Source organism: Chiloscyllium plagiosum, chromosome 8 (genome assembly GCF_004010195.1).
Source record: "Chiloscyllium plagiosum isolate BGI_BamShark_2017 chromosome 8, ASM401019v2, whole genome shotgun sequence".
Classification (NCBI taxonomy): Eukaryota; Metazoa; Chordata; class Chondrichthyes; order Orectolobiformes; family Hemiscylliidae; genus Chiloscyllium; species Chiloscyllium plagiosum.
In genome coordinates, this window is record NC_057717.1 from 31,212,627 (window position 1) to 31,235,488 (window position 22,862).

Sequence of the window (22,862 nt, forward strand, 5' to 3'; positions counted from 1 at the left end):
ACCCATCTCTCTGCCATCTTTGGAGTTACTACTTCCCTATAACTCTGATCTATGACCCCCTCTGCCTCCCGAATGATCCGAAGTTCATCCAACTCCAGCTCCAGTTCCCTAACACGGTCTTGGAGGAGCTGGAGATGGGTGCACTTCCTGCAAGTGTAATCGGCAGGGACGTCGATGGCATCCCTCACCTCATACATGTTGCAGGAGGAACATTGCACTGCCTTCACTGCCATCCCTCTAAAGCTAACTGTTTAAACAAAAACTGTGTCTAAATAATACAAGCAAAATTCAGCACTTACCTGCTTGCCACAACAGATGTTATTATTAGGTTAGAGGAGGAGGGCGGGTGGGAGGCACTACCCGTGTAGTGCCTCGGGTTTCTCTCCTTCACGCTTTTAAAGGGTGAAAAAACCTACCCAGCTAAGTTTACACTAACTGCTTCCGGGTCTCGGCTGCCCCTCTGCTTGCCGTCACTTCCTCTGCTGCTCCCGCTCTTTCTGTGAAGGAGAGAGAAAACAAAACACCGATGCCCGCTACAGGTAAGTAATTTTGAAAAAAACTCTTACCTTAGCTGTAGTCTCCCGGGTTCACCTCCACTCGGCCGCTGCTCCCACTCAAATGACCGTTGGTGGTGAAACAGTGAGTATTTATACTCACAGTTCTCCTTCCCGGCTGCCCCTCTGCTTGCCGTCACTTCCTCTGCTGCTCCCGCTCTTTCTGTGAAGGAGAGAGAAAACAAAACACCGCTGCCCGCTACAGGTAAGTAATTTTGAAAAAAACTCTTACCTTAGCTGTAGTCTCCCGGGTTCACCTCAACTCGGCCGCTGCTCCCACTCAAAAATATCTAGAAGGACATGGGCTACAGATGTATGGGAATACCATCATCTTCAGGTTCCCTCCAAGAAATTCACCATCCTGACTTGGAAATATATCACCGCTCCTTCACAGTCGCTGGGTCAGAATCCTGGTCCACCACAGCAGGTGGGCTACAGCGTTCAACAAAGCAGCTCACCACTACCGTCTCAAGGGAAACTAGGGACAAGCAATAAATGCTGGCCCAGCCGGTGACACCCAGATTCACGAAATAAATAAATAGAAATTAACAGAGGAAGGTTGCTGAGGTGTCACAGGGATCAGTGCTCGGGGCCCATCTGTTCACAATGCCCTTTAAACATTTGGTTGCTGTAAACAGATACAATATATCCCAGTGTGCTGACAGCACTAACGGATGTGGGATTGTGAGTGGGTGAGGAGGATGTAAAAAAGCACCAACAAGACGAAGACAAGTGGAGTGAATGGTTAAATACGCGACAGATGGAGAACAATGTGGATAAAGGTGACGGTGTGCCCTTCGCTGGAAACGATAAATTGGCAGCCTGCCATTTGAAAGGGATTAGTGGAAACATGTTGATTTACAAAGGGACGTATGCTCCTTTTTGTTGTTTCCTTCTGCATAACCTCTGAGTTCCCTGCAGCGCAGTGTGTTCTGTAACCAGAAGACAATACGGTGCATAGCATTGGAAGCTGACCAGTTTACATAGACCCATCAGGTGTGGAGCAAAAACACGGAAAAAGGACCTGAATCTCCTTTTACACCAGTCGCTGAAAGTTATGTGGCAGAAACAGAAAGCAGTGAGGAAGATAAATGATGTGTTGACCTTCATTTCAGGGGGATGTGATCCAGGAGAAAGGGTATCTTACTGCAACTGTGCAGGACCTTGGAGACATACCATCTCGAGCATTGTACAGCATTGTGTGCAGGTTTAGTCTCCTTACCTAATAAGGGACAAACGTGACATTGATGGAGAGCAATAAAGGATGACCAGACTTATCTCTGGGATGACGGGCTCATTGTGGGAGCAGAGTTTGGGAGACTGGGCCAATATTCCATGGGGTTAAGGAAAATGAGTGGAGATCTCAGTGAAATATACAAAACTCTGACAGAGTGAGACAGATTGGAAGCAGGGATGATAGTTCCCCTGGTTGGGACTTCTAAAACAAGGGGCCACAGTATTCGGTCCAGGTAGGCAACTCTGCATTGAGATGAGAATAAATGACTGCACTCACAGACTGGTGAACATGGGGAATTCGCTCGCACCTGGAAATCAAGACACTGATTATAAATAAGGATTTAGAGACAGTACAGGGATGGTGGGAGAGCAGGAGTATGGTATGGAAATGAAGGGCCAACCATCATTTCATTGAATTGGTTAGAAAACTCGATGGACCAAACATACTACTGCACCACCTATTTTATAGCTTCCCAAGGTTACTCACATTAACGGATATGTGCATTATGTGGGGTATGTGCATTAAGGAGATTTTTTCCATGAAATAGAGTGGGGGAGTCTCAACGTGTTTTATGATCTACTCCTTTCCCGCTGTTTCTGTTTAGTCTGTGGGAAAGCTCTGTAAATGCTGTCACAAGCTCTCAGATGTTTAGAAGACCATCGCTGACAGATTCGCGGCCTCCGCTGCCATGGGGAAATAACACTTTCTCTGTCTTCGCCGCGGCCACTTGCACCCCCAGTGACATCAGTTTTCCCAATTCCTTTGTCTCCGCCGCATCTGCTCCCAGGAGGACCAGTTCCAAAACCTTACAACTCAGAGGGCCTCCTTCTTCAAGGATCGCAATCTCCCCTCCACTGCATTTTTTCCACTTTCCGCTCCTCCGCCCTTGGGACCCGCCCCACCAACCGCCACCAGGACAGTACCCCACTGGTCCTCAGCTACCACCCCACCAACCTCCATGTACAGCGTATCATCCGCCGTCATTTCCGCCACCTCCAAACGGACCCGACCACCAGGGATATATTTCCTTCCCCTCCCCTTTCAGCGTTCCGTAAAGACCACTCCCTCCGTGACTCCCTCGTCAGGTCATCACCCACCACCAACAAAAGCTCCACTCCCGGCACTTTCCCCTGAAACCGCAAGAAATGCAAAACTTGCGCCCACACCTCCCTCCTCACTTCCCTCCAAGGCCCCAAGGGATACTTCAATATCCACCACAAATTCACCTGCACCTCCACACACGTCATCTATTGCATCCGCTGCACCTGATGTGGCCTCCTCTACTTGCGGAACGTTTCAGAGAACAACTCTGGGACACCCGAACCAACCAACCCAACCATCCCGTGGCTCAGCACTTCAGCTCCCACTCCCACTCCACTAAGGACATGCAGGTCCTTGGACTTCTCCATCGCCAGACCATAACAACACGACAGTTGGAGGAAGAGCGCCTCATCTTCCGCCTAGGAACCCTCCAACCACAAGAGATGAACTCCGATTTCTCCAGTTTTCTCATTTCCCCTCCCCCCACCTTGTCTCAGTAAAATCCCTCGAACTCAACACCGCCTTCCTAACGTGCAAACTTCTTCCTGACCTCTCCGCCCCCACCCCACCCTGGCCTATCACCCTCACCTTGACTTCCTTCCACCAATGGCCTATCACCCTCACCTTGACTTCCTTCCACCAATCACATTTCCAACGCCCCTCCCCCAAGTCCCTCCTCCCTACCTTTTATCTTCGCCTGCTAGACACACTTTCGTCATTCATGAAGAAGGGCTTATGCCCGAAACGTCGACTCTCTTGCTCCTTGGATGCTGCCTGACCTGCTGCGCTTTTCCAGCAATATATTTTTCACCTCTGATATAAATGATTGCTTGATTGGCCGTTTCAGAGACCATTGAAATGTTTATCACACGTCAGGGTCTTTGGAGTCAGTTTTAGGCCAGCCCAGGAAATCATGGGAGATTCACTTCTGAAAAGTACATTGGAGAAGGAAATTCCGTTTACAATCCATATTGGCTTCAAGGACACTGTTACTGACTCCAGGTTTTAAATCTCGGCATTTTATTAATTGTCTTTAACTTCCACTCACTGCCAGAGCATTAGCCTGATCTGGGTTAGTAACCCAGTGACATTTCCACAAAAGCACCATCTCCACATGGAGACCTGTCAAAAACCACACTGAGCAGGTTATTTATGTGCTACTTGACAGCTCTGTCAAAAAGAACCCCCACCAATTTGATTGTCGTGATGGCAATTATTCCCGCCTTTTGGGACGGGAATTCGCTGAGTAATTTTCGACATTACCAGGAAGATGTCAAAATTGGAGCTGGAATGAAACTGCTTCCCCAGGGACACGGCTTGTTGTGCAGCACAGGTCTTCAATCCTATTGCAGGAATGGAGTCAGGACCCATTGCATGTGTCATATCTACTGTGTTCACCTGTTTCTTCATGTCACGTGCAGCGAATAAAATTTGTTGAAGACTAGCATCTGTGATTTTGTGGGCATCATGGCGAGGGTGAGGATTATCGTCGACTCAACACTTCTGGCAGCAGATGGTGCAAATAAAACATTCTTCTCTTTTACACTGATGTGCAGGTCTGTTCCATTATTTCGGATGCGGATGTTTGTGCAGCCCTCTCCTCCAGCCATTTGTTTAATCGTCCATCATCATTTATGACTGAATGTGACAGGACTGCAGAGCTTCGATCAGATCTTTTGGTCAGGTCCAGTAGCTTTAATGAGTTAATATCAGGTTAAAGTTCACGTGATTCTGACTCTGACATGTTCACCCACTTTCTTCACCAAGCCAAAGATGGTGTTGATGGTAATGACAGACTGAGGTGTTACCCTGGCAAAAAGTTACAGGTTGTGGTTGAATGCAGGTCTGCTTCTCCTGCTGCTGTGGTCTACAGCACTACATAAATACGCAGTTTCGGGCTGCAATATAGAACATAGAATATACAACAGTACAGCACAGAACAGGCCCTTTGGCCCACGATGTTGTGCTGAACATTTGTCCTAGCTTAAGCACCCATCCATGTATCTATCTAATTGCCACTTAAAAGTCACCAATGATTCTGATTCTGCCACTCCCGCAGGCAGTGCATTCCATGCCCCCACCACTCTCTGGATAAAGAACATACCCCTTACATCTCCCCTATACCTTCCACCTTTCAACTTAAATTTATGTCCCCTTGTAACACTCTGTTGCACCAGGGAAAAAGTTTCTGACTGTCTACTCTATCTATTCCTCTGATCATCTTATAAACCTCAAACAAGTCACCCCTCATCCTTCGCCGTTCCAATAAGAAAAGGCCTCGCACTCTCAACCTATCCCCGTACGACCTATTCTCCATTCCAGGCAACATCCTGGTAAATCTTCTCTGCACCCTCTCGAAAGCATCCTCATCTTTCCTAAAGTGAGGCGACCAGAACTGCACACAGTACTCCAAATGTGGCCTAACCAAAGTCCTGTACAGCTGCAACATCACTTCACGAGTCTTGAATTCAATCCCCCTGCTAATGAACGCTAATACACCATAGGCCTTCTTACAAGCTCTATCCACCTGAGTGGCAATTTTCAAAGATCTAAGAACATAGACCCCAAGATCCCTCTGCTCCTCCACTTTACTAAGAACCCTACCGTTAACGCTGTATTCCGCATTCTATCTACAATGCAATTCTGCTGTATGTTCCCCAATTCTCACTGAGATACATTCACCCATCAGCCCTGCATTCAGTGACCCAACCTGGTTTCTGATGTGGAAATCCTTCCATTTTCAAACTCTCGTCCTGCTGAAGGTCTGTCTCCCCGGGTCTTGTTTCCAATCTGTCACATTCCCCAAAAGCATTTAACTGATCTTAATTCAAATATTTAATTCATCTGAAGATTTTTCCTTGAGAAATAGCATCTTCTGTTTTTAAAATGAATGTTTTTCCTCTCTTTCTTTCCCTGATCATGACTAAGAGCTCTGTAGTGTCAGTGATTCCAGTGGTGTGTAGTTTCAGAGCCAATGAATTTTCTGGATTACCAATCATCTTCACCACATTGAATGTTTTCTCTTCTGGTTTGATGCCTTATCACTCATGGCTGCATTGTCCTCCCATGAGTATATTTCAATTTCTTGGGGTTGCATTTCTGGTATTATCTTCCGAATTATTCCAGAACCTCCTCCCATTGCTGCTTCATGTTCTTTCCTGCTCAGCTCCCCTTCCAATTATCTCTGGCCTGCGATGCCCGCATATCTTTGTGGTTACATTCTGTAATTCTAACCACATTACATCTTCAATAGAGCATTAGATATAAACTAAAAGAAGGAGTTTTGGGAGATGGGACATGAAGAATAATTGGTGGATTTCTTAACTAGATATAAAGAGAGAACGAGAGAGAGGATATAAATATGGAGATGTGGAAAATGTGAAAACTACATTATCGAAAGAAGTAGATGAACATCCCCCAATGTTTTGGCAAAGCCTGTGTGCTGTGGTGCTTTGCATAGTGCATGTACAACAGAGTAATATATTCAAATGCTGAGTCCGATGCCAGAATATTTATCTCCAATAATATGACTGGCACTAGCTTTCGAAAGAAAGCAGCAGCCCAACATAATGTAGTCCTGGAATAAAGGGTATTAACTGAAATAATTTGGGACACTAGAATCAAGAATTTGGAGTAAACATCCAGGTAAGAATGAAAGATTAGAGTTAGCAATCCCAGAAAAGGAGGGAACGTTGAGAGGATCAAATCATGTTTTAATGTTTTATCAATTTTATACATCATATGCATCATTTTTCGTTATCTGTGTCTCGGTTGTTCATTTACAACGTGTTGTGCACATGTGAAAAATGCGACTTATCTGTACACACACATTGATTAACCAGTGTACATAAAATCATTTTCCTTTCCATTGAAACTGTCCTGTTATCGAGTTGCGAGGATACATGAACACCAACTAGCCACCAAAAGACATGACGCACTATCACTATGTTCCATACATACAGACAAATAAGGGCACCACTTTGACTGGGATAAAGCACACACACATACTAAGACACGCAAGGACCTTCTTAGAGGAATGGACCAGAAGTCCATCAATAAACGCATCAATTTAGATCCTGTCTACATTTTCTTTTTAAAATAACTGGAAATGATATCACCCACTTTAAGAAACCAGGACCTATAAATAAAGAGGCGGGACATACCACCAGACCTTCAGCATATACTCTCACTGATGATGTCACCTAGTCATAGTGACGAAAATTCTGAAAATATACTTTCAAGCTCAGCGAGCTAACTTGTATGCATATAAATTGTTATTCTTTGTCTATTAATGGAATTTAGGAGTTCGCTGTCGCTCATGTTTTGACAGATAATGATGTGAGGTGAGCTTTTCCAGGTGTGTGGTTTTAATTAACAGAGGGGTTCGACATTGATGTCATAACTGTTTGGGGCCTTGCCGTGTGGCACTTCGACCGACTTGAACAGCTTTGAGATACAACAGGTGCCAGCAAATTCCAACTCATTGCAGTTAGTGACTTTGATCTTCGAATAAAACCAGTGGGAAAATTCATTTAATTTTGTTACTCGTGGTTGGTTAAATGAAAAGTGAGGGAAATGGCTTTTAACATTACTAAAGAGGTTCCCAAATTTTCCAAGGAAATTTAGAAAGACAGAAGGAGGACATAATTTAGAATTAGCAAATAGGTTGGATTTGGGTTTAACCAGGGAAAAAAGAGAAGCTGAAATTGTAATGGAGTTGGTCAAGCACTCCGATGTATCAAAGAAATAGGCAACTGCAGTAGAATTATAAAAACTTAAAATGCAAGTGTAGCAACTGGAGTTAGACGATAAATAAAAGTACGGAAAGAGAGAGAGACAAAAGCGGAAACAGAAGAGAAAGAAAGAGAGAGGAGATTTGAAATTCAGAAGGTGGGAATTAGACAAGCAAGTTAAATTAACAGGATGGAGATGAAGGGAGAACGTAGGGATGTATACAACTAGGTTAGTAACTTGCCATATTTCGGTGAGAAAAATGTTAAAACCTTTGTTATTTCATTTGAAAAAATGGCTAGGCAGATGTCGTGTCCAGTGAACTTGTGGGTAATGCGAGTTCAGAATAAGCTAGTGGGCACAGCTGATGAGATATGTGCAGCGCTGTCAGATGAGGGGTCAAGAGATTATTAAGATGTCAAATTGGCTCTTTTGATTGGTTATGAATTGGTACTAGAAGCATATAGACCGAAGTTCAGAAAAATAGAAACGGAACCAGGTCAGAGTTATATTGAATTTGAAAGAAGTAACCACATTTATTTTTATAGGTGGCTTTAAAAATGGATAAGACCTGTGAGGCTCGATGGGAGATTAATCTGCTGGAGTATTTAAAAGACTCACTTCTACAGAGAGTAAGAATTCATGTGAATGAATAGAAAGTTCAAGAAGTGAAAAGCGAGGCAGAAATGGCAGTAAATATGCATTGTGATGAAATGTAGCTTCTGGCAGGAATTTCATCCTGTGAGGGACAGAAATTGGGAGAAGGTAAGATCACACATTACAAAGCGAACATTAGCTCACAATAGTTTACCACAGGTGAAGAAAGAAGCCCAAGGGGTTGAAAGGAGGTGAAATGCCTCAGGTGTTCTCACTAATAAGGGAGTGGAACACATAATATTACAGTGCTGGTGGTTTAAGAAGGGCTCAGGAAAAAAAAAATTGCTTTCACTGCAGTAAGCTGGGACACACCGTGCTCGGCGTTAAAGGATGACACTTTGAGGAAAGATGTGGTAGAAGAGGCTAAGCCCAGTGGCATTAGTGAAACTGGTAAAGGAGACCCAAGTGGAGCCGAGGAGCTGCAGGAAATTGCACAGCCGAGGCAAGGGCTGGGTATGGAGGCAGTGCCTGATCTCTCTAAAGAATTCGCCTCTGAGTAGATAAAATTTACACAGAAAGAACAGGGGGAGAAGGAGAAGAAGTTATAATTTTGTGAGATATGGGATCTGCTCAGTCTCTAATAGTTGAGAAGTGAGCTGCCGGAAAAGCACAACAAATCAGGCAGCATCCTAACAGCAGGACAATCGAATATCAGGCGGAAACCTATCGTCAGGAACGTGGTGGGGGGACAATGGGGCTGAAAGATAACTACGAGGGTAGTAGCTGGGCTGGTGGGAGGGTCACTGGAAGGCAATAAGAAGATGTAGGTGGGAGTGATAGTGATATGTCGGAGGGGAGGGTGGAGTCGATAGATGGAAAGTCAGATGGCCAGTTATGGCAAATCAAGAGGGCATTGCTAGGTTGAACGGTTGGATCTGGGAGAGGTTGGTGGAGGGGAGATTTGGAAATTAGTGAAGTCAACGTTGATGCTGTACAGTTTGAGGGTTTCAGCTGTACCACCACCGAATAGGTGTCCATCACCCTCCTCTCCGACCTATCACCATCACACCCCACCTGCATTTACCTATCGCCTTCCAAGCTCCCTTCCACCCAGTAACATTCCCAGCCTCCCATTTATTTCTGAATCTCTTCCCCCTCCCTTATCCACCACTTTCCTGATTAATGATTTATGCCTGAAACGTCAACGCTCCTGCCCCTCGGATGCTACCGGCATGCTTTGCTTTTCCAGCCCCACACTTTCCAACTCCATCTCCAGTATGAGGTTTCACACTGCCCTGACAATATTTTTACGTGTATATGACAAACAAATTGTCGGAGATAGTTGTGGACAACGACAAATCTCTCTCATTTTTTGGAATGTTTAAAGACCAGAATATGAGACTATTTCATTGGAGTCTTATCACACCGACTTTAAACTCACAAAATGTACATGCTCTGGCTCCTACAATGTGCTAGTAGTTGTGTTTAGGCGAATTGAAAGGAAAGCAGTTTAGATACGATTTGACTTATTGCAGTGTTGTATTGGTGTGCGGAATTAGTCTGAATGATATAACTGAGATTAGTACTTTTGTATTTCATAAAATTGGGATTAAGAATTAGGGGGAAAGAAATGTAGCCATGTTTTCATTCTGGTGGTTCATTTAATTTTCTGAAGCGGGGAGATATTACGAAGACAAAAACATGTATGGAAACTTTAAGACAGATCGGGTTTTGCCAAATAGAAATTAAAGCCACAGATGCCAGCTGAAGGTCACACTGTACAACATGTCACCATTAGCTGAGAAATGGATTCCTGAGTTTTGGTTGCATTTGACAGCCATTCAAATGCAACCAAATAGTTTAAATAACGCTCAGGATACCAGAAACCAACAGAATTTGAATATTAGTGTTTGGACAGCTGGACAGCAATCAAATTATGAGAATTATTGTATCATGGGGAGTATATAAACCCATCATTTTGAACACTGGAGGGAGAGCTACTGCCATCCAACAGTAGAGCAGCTGCTGTAGAGCAGGAGTGCGAAATGACCATCTCAAACACTCTGTATCAAAGACACCTGTTCGTGCAAACCTATTTGCAATGTAAAAAAATGACCTAGGGAGATCAGCAGCTGAAAGAGTGAACACAGCGGGGAAGATAGAGACTGTATAGTCTTGAGATTGTAATGTTTAATATGTGGGTTTTTGGAACAGCATATTTTTACAGAGTTGGAGTCAGATAATAAGTAGCTCGGAAAAGAGGGGCTTGTGAATAGTTGTTGTTTGATGTTCACTATTAAGGTTAAGAAACTAACTTGTTAATTTTTGTTTAAATAGTGGAATCAAGGAGATCTGCATCACTCATATTTTCAAAGATTACGAAGTGAGGCGAGCCTTTCTGGGTTTTAGGTTTTAATTAACAGAAGAGTTCAACTCCACCTTGTAAATGTCCATCCACGCTAAACTCCTTTCCCCGCAGTTGGCCCATATCCTTCCTTTCCTTTCCTCTCCACACATTTATCCGAATGCTTTTGAAATGTTGTTAATGTAAACCCCAACCACATCTGCTGGAATCTCATCAGCGTACCAGCCCTCTGTGTAAATAAGTGGCCCCTCAGGTCCCCTTTAATCCCTTATTCTTTAACCTTAAACTGATGCCCTCTATTCCTCGAATGTCTACACATTGGAAAAAGACTGAGAGCATTAACCCTGTTGCTACCCATCGTGATTTGATATAGCTCTCTAAGGACTCCCTCAATCTCCTATATGCTAAAAAATATGTCCTAGCTTGTCTAACCTCTCCCTATAACTCAGGCCATTGGGTCCTGGCACCGTCTTTGTAAATTTCTCCTGCACTCTTTCTAATTTAATAACGTCCTCCCCATAACAAGGTGACAAAACTGAACACAATATTCCAAGTGCGGCTTTACAAATGTCCTGTGTAACTGCAGCATAAGTTCCCAACTTCTATACTCAATATCCTGCCTGGTGAAGGCCAATGTGCCAAAAGCCTACTTCACTATCCTGTCTACCTATGATTCCTCTCTTAGAGAACGCTGCACCTGAACACCAAGGTCTCTCTGCCCACTGCACCACTTAAGATCCTGCCATTCACCATGAACTTCCTACCTTGATTTGAGTTTCCAAAATGCAAGACCTCACGCTTCTATATTAAATTCCATTTGCCATTTCTTGGCCCTTTTCCCACATGATTAAGGTCCTGCTGAAATTTCTGTTAATCTTCCTCAATGATCATGCTCCCACTTACTTTCGTGTCATCTGCAAACTTACTAATCATACCTTGTACATTCTCAACCAAATCATAGATAACAAACAGCAATGGTCCAAGCCTCCGGTCTGACAAGCATCCTTCCACTAAATCATCTGCTTCCTTCTTTTAAGCCAATTGTGATCCAATTAGCCAGTTCTCACGCACTCTACGTGATGTTACCTTCCTGAGTTGTTTGCTATATGGAAAATTATCAAACCTCATCAAACGCCCTGGTAAATTCATCAAAGGACTCTAAGAAATTTAGGAAGCATGATCTCCCACTCACAAGGCAATGCTGACTACTCCGAATCAAACCCAGTGTACGTAATGTGTGTAGTCAATGGTATGCTGTCCTTTATTGTAAGATGATTCGAGTACATAAGTAAAGCCATCTTCCGGCTGTGGTAGAACCTTGCTGAGAGAGCACTTGGGACACTCTGTACAGATTTGATGACCTTTGTAAGGAATGATTCCATTGCCACAGACACCGGTGATGGTAACATGAGGATAGAGTGAATAAGATGAGTGTTTAATCTGTAGAACTGTGAGAGACGAAGAAATGCTGATAATAAAAACGAGGAATGGCAGCGATCTCTTATTTCCAAAACAGACATTGACAGGGAGAGAAATGCCATACTTTACACAGGATTTTTTTGGTTTGATTTATTGTCACGTGTACCTCAGTACCGGCAAACACTTCATTTATGAGCACTGGAGGCAGATCATAGGAAGCATGGACAGACAGATCATTGTGTGGAAATAGACTTGGGCAGTGTAAGGCATACAGGTTTCACTGAACAGGACGTGCACTAGACAAGATCAATATGAACAAGATCACGATTATTTGAACTCAGAGTGTCCATTCATCAGTCTAACGTGACTTTCCTAATATTTTATATGCCCAAATTAACGCTCCTCATGTTATCGTGCAGTCAGTGTGTGAACCTGCAATGGACGTCATGTTGCTCACAATCCCCAACAGCAGCCACAATACCTTCCATCTGAAAGAGGTAGCCATTCCCACCAGCTTCCGCCCTACATAGAGAACACCAGGCTGTCTACTCGGAGATGGAAGATGCCTTCATGAGACATCACACAAGACATATGGTTTCCCTGCTCACCACTGGAAAAACACGTTAAAGTCCCACGTGTTTATCATAAGCAATGGAGCCAAGAGGAACAAGGTGGAGCAGTCCGTTTGTGCAGCCTCTGCTCCACTTGTTCATCAAGTTAGAAGTCAATTAGGAGATATTTAAGACTGCCCATGCTGGAGATCAGAGTAGACCGTCAATTGCTGGAAAAGTACAGCAGGTCAGACAGCATCCTTGAAGCAGGAGAACCGACGTTTTGGGCACAAGATATTCATCAGGGATCAGTATAAATTACCTCATTCCGCCCACGTGTAAGTGCATTGAGGTGGGGATGGCTCCTTCTGTTCCTGTAGAAGTGACTCATGGGACTGATTGGCTTCAACCTTGTCCAAACGGACAGTGCCAAGGGCCTGACTGGTCACCCCTGGTTCTTGTTTGACAGCTCATTGTACTGACTAGTGTGACAATGCTGCAGCTTTAAGAGGTTATTTTGTCCTGGTTTCTTTTAAGAGAGAGATTGAACGATCGTTACCAATCTGGCCAGTTAAGGCCACTTGAGTAAACAGCGAAGGAGGCCTTAGGTTAATTTTAATTCAGCCTGAATGGGTGTGGCCAGCTCTCACAGATTAGGATCTCTAGGTTTTGGTTTCTCAGCAACTATCGGGATCTCCACAGAGTTGGAAGCTTCAGTGAATGTTTCCTGGCTGCTACCCTCTCTGAAATTTCTCTTGATGCTGTTTTTAATTTCTGGTTTTGAGAAATGTTTTTGTCAAGCTGTGTCTGAATATTCTTTTCTGCTAGGGGCTGTGTTTATGGGATTTCCCTATACTGGAACAGTTCATTAGTAATAGTTCTGAGATCTATTATTCTGTTAACTTGGCCAATAGAATTACGTTATTCTAAATTCCTCTTTCTTTGGTTTCATTTTCTCTTTTGCGTTTAAATAGATATTCTTCTGCTTCACACAGAGGTGTTTGACCAATCACATTGCGTCTGGAACAGACACTTTACATTTGCTTGAAAATTTAAAAAAAAGACATGAGAGTCCAGGTTACCGATGTTAAATATTTTTGAGGGGCTCTGGTGTGGCCCATCTCACTAGACTCCTTCTCTTCCTGAGTAATAGGCTGGAGGCACTGAATGGGCTGTCCCAGTTCATCTCCAATAGTGTCAATGAGCTGAATGGCTCCCCATTCAGCGTGAGATGCTGAATGAACTCTTGTTTTACTGTGGCAATGTGCAGTGTCCGGCAGTGATGTTACATGAATATTACGGATACTCTAGCAGCACAAGTCTCAATGGAGTCTGGATCTGCTACACACGGACACAGACCAGTTCAGGAGCAAACGGGGGACAAAATGTTCTGAACATTGTGGAATCTTCAGTGACCATCCCCACTTCTGATCTTATGGTGGAGAGGATGGGCATGGGGAGAATTGATGACGCAGCTGAAGATGTTTGCGAAGGGGAAGCTACCCTGAGGATCTCGCACAGAGGTGACCCTGGACGGAGATGATGAACATCTTTCTTTGTGCCATGTTTGACTCCAAATACTGGAGAGTTTACTCTATTCCCATTAGGTCCACTTTTGTTAAGCTCCTTTATGTCAACAGAAGTCAACCACTGCCTTGATATCAGGCTCAGTCATTTTTACCTGAAACCTTGAGTCAACCTCTTTTGTTCATATCAATAAACCATGATATAGGAGCAGCAAGTGTTTTCTTCAAACAGGAGATATTTGAATGTAAGGTTTCACTTCTAAAGAATGTTGGGGAGCAAGATGACTGAAAGTATTTGAAGAGGAGTTAGGTGGATATTGACCTGTCAGAGAGTTGAGGGCTATGAAGCATTGGGTATGAAATTGGATTTGAGACCAAGAGCAGATCAGTCATGATCTTAAAGAAGGGCAAGGCAAGTTTGGGGGTGAACAACAGTCCCCTGTTTCTGATGGTCTCACATTCTGTTATTGGAAAGTTAGTTGGTGTTATTTTTATGAATGTTCTGTTAGGAAATGCTGCAGACAGGGAGTCCAGAGGATTTTGTGAGCGATCTCTGCTTGAGGTATGGGAACTGTATTGACACTGAATCTCGGTCTACAACATGACCAACAAATGAAGCAAAAGTTGCAGAGAGGGGAAGCTCTGTGAAGAGAGATGAGGGGTCTTTTTCATACTCAGCCTGGGTTTTCCAATTACATTTCCCTACTCACCTCAAACCGTGTGAGAAAGTACTGATGGGCTGAATGGTCTCCTGTGTTTCTGTGCATCAGGTTACAGTAGTAAGTAGGTTCTAACTGCTCCTATCTATCAGTTTGAGCGGCTGAATGGAACACAGGAACATTGGACTGAGGAGCAGGAGTGGGTCATTCAATACTTTGAGTCTTATCCACCAGGCACTAAAATTGTAGCTGATCAGTTTGTGGTCTCAGCCCCACTTTCCTGTCTGCGTCCCATTGTGCTTGACTCACTTTTTTGTCAAATGTTTCAATAACGCAGCTTTCTATCAATGTGAACATAGAGACACGATAACCTTCCACTGACGAGAATTCGGACTTGAAAGGTTCTTTCAGAATTATTCATCATCCCTCTTATAGAATCAGTTAGTCATGCAGAACGGAAACAGGCCCATTCGTCCAATCTGTTCATTCCGATCAGATATCAAATCTGATTTAGTCCCATTTGCCAGCATTTGGCCATTAGCCCTCCGTGATTTTACCCACATTAACCACTTCCTCTGACCGCACTTTCATTACACACGCCACTCTCTGTGCGAAATATTCTAAATCATTCGCCCTCTCGCTTCAGCCTATGCTGTCTTGTTCCGGATTCCCCTATCCTTGGGAGCAGAACTGGTGTTCAGAATATCCATGCCCATGATGATTTTATAAACCTCTGTAATGTTACCTCTCAACCTTTGTCACTCCAGCGGTAAACCCCTCAACGTAATCTGCCTCTTTTATACTCAATGCTCTGACTGATTAAGGCTAATGTGCCAAATGTGTTCAGCACCACTCTGTCTATCTGTGACTCACTGTTACAGGTAATTATATACGTAAACAGAAGAAAGTTAAAATGATGGTAGTGGCAGCAGGTAGGCGGACCAGTGATAGATTGATCATTGCTGAAAATGTGTTGCAGGAAAAGCGCAGCGGGTCAGGCAGCATCCAAGGTGACGTTTTATTTTAGCCTGCTGAGCACACTTGCCTCATTTCTGAAGAAGTGCGCATGCCCAAAAAGTCGATTCTACTGGTCCTTGCATGCTGCCTGACCTGCCGCACTTTTCCAGCAACATATATTCAGCTCTGATCTCCAGCATCTGCAGTCCTCACTTTCTCCTCATACATTGATCATTATTGATATTAGATTGTTGTGGGAAGATAAGCTTAACATTTCAGGAAGTGAAATCAAATCAATGGGTTCAGGGTGGTTAATAAACAAAACAACAGATAGCCCGGAGTGAGATACAGACTGGAATCTAATCGAGGGGTTCGGGTGGTTAATATACAGAATACGAGATACCTTGGATTGAGGTACAATCTGGAATCTAATCAAGGGGTTCGGGGTGGTTTATATACGGATAATAGATACCCCGGAGTGAGTTATACCCTGGAATCTATTTACAGGGTTCAGGGTGGTTTATATACAGAATAGCAGATAGCCCAAAATGAGTTACAGCCTGGAATCTAATCAAGGGGTTCAGGGTGATTTATATACATAATAACAGATAGCCCAGAGTGAGTTACATCCTAGAATCTAATTGAGGGTTTTGAGTTGTTTATATACAGAATAACAGATACCCCAGTGTTACTTACAGCCTGGAATCGAATCGAGGAGATCAGGGTGGTTTATATACAGATTAACAGATAGCCTGGAGTGAGATACAGATTGGAATCTAATCAAGGGATTTAGAATAGTTTATGTACAGAATAACAGACACCCTGGTGTGAGTTACAGCCTGGAATCTAATCGACGAGTTCAGGGAGTTTTAGATACAGAATAACAGATAGCCCAAATTGAGTTACAGACTGGAATCTAATCGAGGAGTTCAGGGTCATTTATATACAGAATAACAGATAGCCCGGAGCGAGTTACATCCTGGAATCTAATTGAGGGTTTTGGGTTGTTTATATACAGAATAACAGATACCCCAGTGTTACTTACAGCCTGGAATCGAATCGAGGAGATCAGGGTGGTTTATATACAGATAAGTGTGTTACAGATTGGAATCTAATCAAGGGATTTAGAATAGTCTATGTACAGAATAACAGACACCCTGGTGTGAATTACAGCCTGGAATCTAATCGACGAGTTCAGGGAGTTTTAGATACAGAATAACAGATAGCCCGGAGTGAGTTACAGACTGGAATCTAATCGAGGAGTTCAGGGTCATTTATATACAGAATAACAGATAGCCCGGAGTGAGTTACAGCCTGGAATCGAATCGAAGGGTTCATGGTGGTTTACATACCGAATAACAAAAAAGCAGGAGAGAGTTACAGCTTGGAATCTAATCGAGGGGTTCACGGTCATTTATATACAGAATAACAGATAGCCCGGAATGACTTACAGCCTGGAATCTCATCGAGGAGATCAGGGTGGTTTATATACAGATTAACAGATAGCCCGGAGTGAGATACAGATTGGAATCTAATCAAGGGATTTAGAATAGTTTATGTACAGAATAACAGACACCCTGGTGTGAGTTACAGCCTGGAATCTAATCGACGAGTTCAGGGAGTTTTAGATACAGAATAACAGATAGACCGGAGTGAGTTACAGACTGGAATCTAATCGAGGAGTTCAGGGTCATTTATATACAGAATAACAGATAGCCCGGAGTGAGTTACTGCCTGGAATCGAATCGAGGAGTTCATGGTGGTTTACATACCGAATAACAAAAAGGCGGGAGAGAGTTACAGCTTGGAATCTAATCGAGGGGTTCAGGGTCATTTATATACAGAATAACAGATAGCCCGGAATGATTTACAGCCTGGAATCTAATCGAGGAGATCAGGGTGGTTTATGTATGGAATAACAGATAGCCCGGAGTGAGTTACAGTCTGGAATCTAATCGAGGGTTTCAGGGTGGCTTAGGTACAGAATAACAGTTGCCCTGGAGTGAGTTACAGCCTGGAATCTAATCGAGGTATATGTTAACATTTTACGTATAATAACGTTTAACTGGAAGTGAGTCACAAAGTTTACTATTGGCCAAGTGGTTTCAAATCTTGACTCACATAAGCATAATGTAGTCACAAACTACACAACTTTACTGACTTCCAACTTTCCTAGTTTTAGGATTATCCTCCCCTTTTTTCCCATTTCACTGAAGAAATTAATATACCTTTTACACTGCACTGCCACTCTGTTTACAGTGCTACCTATCTCTCACTGTCTCATTTATCTTCAATCGTTTTGAAAGATACTTAAACCAACAGACACAAGAGTTCCAGTAAGAGTATTGTTTAATTGCAAGTGCATTATTTTCTTTTATTTGTAGACAACACACAATTTGAACCCACAGAAGATCATGTGAATTTTGAGAAACCCTTCCATTTGGGATGAGCCCTAGCCAGGCAGGATTCTGATCCAACGCTGCAAACCTACAATTCAGTGGCTGAGCTCTATCAGGTTTTGGATATTATGTTTCTCTCATATATTAGGAGCTCGGAAAGTAAGGCAGACCTTACTGGAATGTCACATCATCTCTCCGCATTCACTGTAATCACGTTCTGGGATTTGCATTTTAATCACCTTCAAAGAGCTGTCTCCATTCTGCGAGCATCAATAAATGGAAATGGCTTTGGACACATTGCCCCCTCGCCCTTGGTGAAAGTAATCCTGACACAAATCAGTCAGGCAGACATTTTATATTTGTCCTCAGCCGCCATGTTATGTCAGCAAAACGATGACATTGAGTTTATAAATAAAGAAAAGCAAGAGAGACTGGCAACTTCAATACAGTTTGAAAATATATGAATCATTGAACACGCAGACAGAATTACATACAAACAGACATGCACAGACACACATAGATACAGACATAGATGTACAGACACCTTCCAGGAGCTTCTCAATTTCCAATCTTGCAAGAGAATTCATGTTATGACGATGCATTTATGCAGGACAGTAAACAGCTTTTGAGACTTTCCCCATTGTGACAGAAATTCAGCCTCAATCTGAAACTTGGAGATATGTAACAGAACAGAAATGAACCAGCAGCTTTCTGTGTTCCTGCTCCCAATGTAACATTTGACCATTTAGTTTATCTTGTCTTCAGTCTAACATTCAACAAGGATCACTTTACACATCCAATAACAGATAACCCAGGAGTGAGTTCCAATCTGGAATCTAACCCAGGAGTGAGTTCCAATCTGGAATCTAATTCAGGGTTTTAGGATTTACATAAAGCATATGAGATACCCAGGAGTGAGGGACAGAGTGGAATCTAATCGAGAGGTTTGAGGTGGCTCACATACAGGATGACAGAAAGCAAGTAGTGAGTCACAAATTCGCGGAGTCATACAGTCATAGAGATGTACAGCATGGAAAGAGACACTTTGGTCCAATTCGACCATGCCGACCAGTTATCCTAACCTACTCTCGTCTATTTTTCAACCACTTGGCCCATCTCCCTCTAAACCTTCCCATTCATATACCCATCGAGCTGTATTTTAAATGTTGCAATTATACCAGCCTCCACCACTTCCTCTGATAGTTCATTCCATTCATGTCCCACCCTCCGAGTGAACAAGTTTCCGCGTAGGTCTCTTTCATATCTTTCCCCTCTCACACTAAACATATGCCCTCTAGTTCTGGACTCCCCCACCCCAAGGAAAAGACTTTGTCCATTTATCCTATCCATGCCCGTCATGATTTTATAAACCTTGATAAGGTTTCCCCTCAGCCTCTGATGCTCCAGGGAAAACAAACCTAGCCTATTCAGCCTCTCCCAGTAGCTCAAATCCTCTAACACTGGCAACCTCCTTGTAAATCTTTTCTGAACCATTTCAAGTTTCACAACATTCTTCCGATAGGAAGGAGACCAGAATTGCACTCCATATTCCAACAGTGGCCTAACCTATGTCCAGTGCAGCCACAACATAACCTCTCAATGCCTATACTCAAAACTCTGACCAATAAAGAAACCATACCAAATGCTGCATTCATTATCTTATCCACCTGCCACTCTAATTTCAAGGAGCTACGAAACTGCATTTCAAAGTTTCTTTGTTCAGCAATTCTCCCTCAGACCTGACCATTAAGTGGATAAGTGCTGCTCAAATTTGCTTTCCCAAAATGCAGCACCTCGTGTTTATCGAAGTAGAATAGAATTGAAGGTTTTGGGATGTTTTTGAAACATGCCAGTCACACACACATGGAAGTGAGTTACACGTTGGAATCTAAACGAGAGGATTCCAAGTGATTCACATAATCCCGATAGTGGGGAAACAAGCCCTTCAGCCCAACAAGACCGCACTGACCCTCAGAAGAATAACCCATCCAGAGCCATTTCCCCACATTTACCCCTGACTAATGCACCTCACATACACATCCTTGAACACTGTGGACAATTTTAACAGGGTTTGGAGTGGATGGTTAATATACAGACTAACAGATATCCAGGAGTGTGATACAGACTGGAATCTACTCAAAGGATTGAGGTGGCTAATGTACAGAGCCCCTTAAAAATGGAAGTCAGTTACAGTTTGGAAATTTATCAAGGGGATTCAGGACGATTATGAGTACAATAAGAGATACCCTAGAGTTGGTAACAGACTGGAATCTAATCGAGAGTTTCAGGGTGGTTTCCATGCAGAATAACAGGTAGCCCGGAGTGAGTTATAGAGTCATATAATCATAGAGATGTACATCATGGAAACACACCCTTGGGTCCAACCTGTCCATGCCTATCCCAATCCAATCTAGTTCCACCTGCCAGCACCTGACCCATGTCTCTCCAAGCCCTTCCTATTCATATGCTCACCGAACTTCCTCTTAAACGTTGCAATTGTACCAGCCTCCAACACTTCCTCTGGCAGCTCACTCCATACACGACCTATCTTCTGCGTGAAAAAGTTGCCCCTCTTTCATGTCTTTCCACTCTCAAACTAAACCTATGCCCTCTAGTTCTGGACTCCCTTACCCCAGGGTAAACCTCGATAAGGTCACCCCTCAGCCACAGACACTCCAGGGAAAACAGCCCCAGCCTGTTCACCCTCTCCCTGTAGCTCAAATCCTCCAACCTTGGCAACATTCTTGTAAATCTTTTTCTGAACCCTTTCAAGTCTCACAACATCTTTTCCATACGAAGGGGACCAGAATTGCACGCAATATTCCAAGTCTGACCGAACCAATGTCTTGTACAGCCGCAGGATGACCTCCCAACTCCTGTACTTGGTACTCTGACCAATAAAGCAATGCATACCAAACGCCTTCTTCGCTATCCGATCCACCCGCGACTTCACTTTCAAGGAACTATGAACCTGTACTCCAAGATCTCTTTGTTCAGCAACACACCATTGGACCTTACCATTAAATGTAGATGTCCTGCAAAGATTTGCTTTCCCAAAATGCAACACCTTGCATTTATCTGATTTAACCTCCATCTGCCACTTCTCAGCTCATTGGCCCATCTGGTCCAGATCCTGTTGTAATCTGAGGAAACCCTCTTCGCTGTCCACTGCACCTGTAATTTTGGTGTCATCTGCAAACTTTCTAACTGTACCTCTTATGTTCGCATCCAAACCATTTATATAAATGACAAAAGGTAGAGGGCCCAACACTGATCCTTTTGGCACTCTACTGGTCACATGCCTCCAGTCTCAAAAACAACCCTCTAACACCACCCTCTGTCTTCTACCGTTGAGTCAGATCTGTATCCAAATGGCTACTCTCCCTGTATTCCATGAGATTTAACGTTGCTAATCAATCGCCCATGGGGAATCTTGCCGAACGCCTTACTGAAGTTCCTATGGATCACGTCTACTGCTCTGCCCTCATCAATCGTCTGTGTTACTTCTTCAAAAAACTCAATCAAGTTTGTGAGACATTATTTCCCACGCACAAAGCCATATTGATTATCCTGAATCAGTCGTTGCCATTCCAAATACATGTACATCCTGCCCCTCAGGATTCCCTCCAACAACATGTCCACCGCCGAGGTCAGGCTCATCTGGCTTAACTTTACCGCCCTTCTTAAACAGTGGCATCACGTTTGCCAAACTCCCGTCTTCCGGCATCTCACCTACGACTATCGATGATACAAATATCTCAGCAAGAGGCAAAGCAATCACTTCTCTCGCTTCCCAGAGAGTTCTTGGGTGCACCTGATCACGTCCTGGGGAATTGTCGACCTCTAACCATCTCAAGACATCCAGCACTTCCTCCTCTGTATATCTGGGCATTTTGCAAAATGTCACCATCGATTTCCCTACAGTCTATATCTTCCATATCCTTTTCCACAGTAAAAACTGATGCAAAATATTCATTTAATATCCCCCCCCCCCCCCCATTTTCTGTGGCTCCACACAAAAGCCGCCTTTGTGATCTTTGAGGGGCAGTATTCTCTCCCTAGTTACCCTTTGTCCTAAATATATTTGTAAAACCACTTTGGATTCTCCTTAATTCCAATTGTCAAAGCTATCACATGTCCGCGTTTTGCCTTCCTGATTTCCCTCTTAAGTGTACTCCAACTTCCTTTTTCCTCTTCTAAGGATTCATTTGATCTAACCTGTCTATACCTGGCATATGCTTCCTTCCTTTTCTGAACCAAACCCTCAATTTCTTTAGTCAGCTAGCATTCCCTATAACTACCAGCCATACCTTTCAACCCTGACCGGAAGGTACAGCCTGGAATTGAATAGAAGTGTTCAGGGTGGTTTTTATACAAAATAACAGATACCCCAGAGTGAGTTACAGACTGGAATCTAGTCGAGGGGTTCAGGGAGCTTAGTATACAGAATAACAGATAGTCCGGGGTGAGTTACAACCTGGAATCTAATCGAGGGGTTCAGGGTGGTTTATATACAGAATAACAGGTATTCCGGCGTGTGTTGCAGCCTGGAATATAATCAAGGAGTTCAGGGTAGTTTATATACAGAAGAATAGATACTCCGGAGGGAGTTACAGCCTGGAATCTAATCTAGGTGTTCAGGCTTGTTTATATACAGAATAACAGATAGCCCAGATCAGCAGCTGGAAGACTGAACACAGCCGGGAAGATAGAGACTGTAGTGTCTTAAGATTGTAACGTTTAATATCTGGGTTATTGGAACAGCATATTTTTTACAGAGTTGGAGTCATATAGTAAGTAGCTCAGACAAGACGGCCTTGGATTTG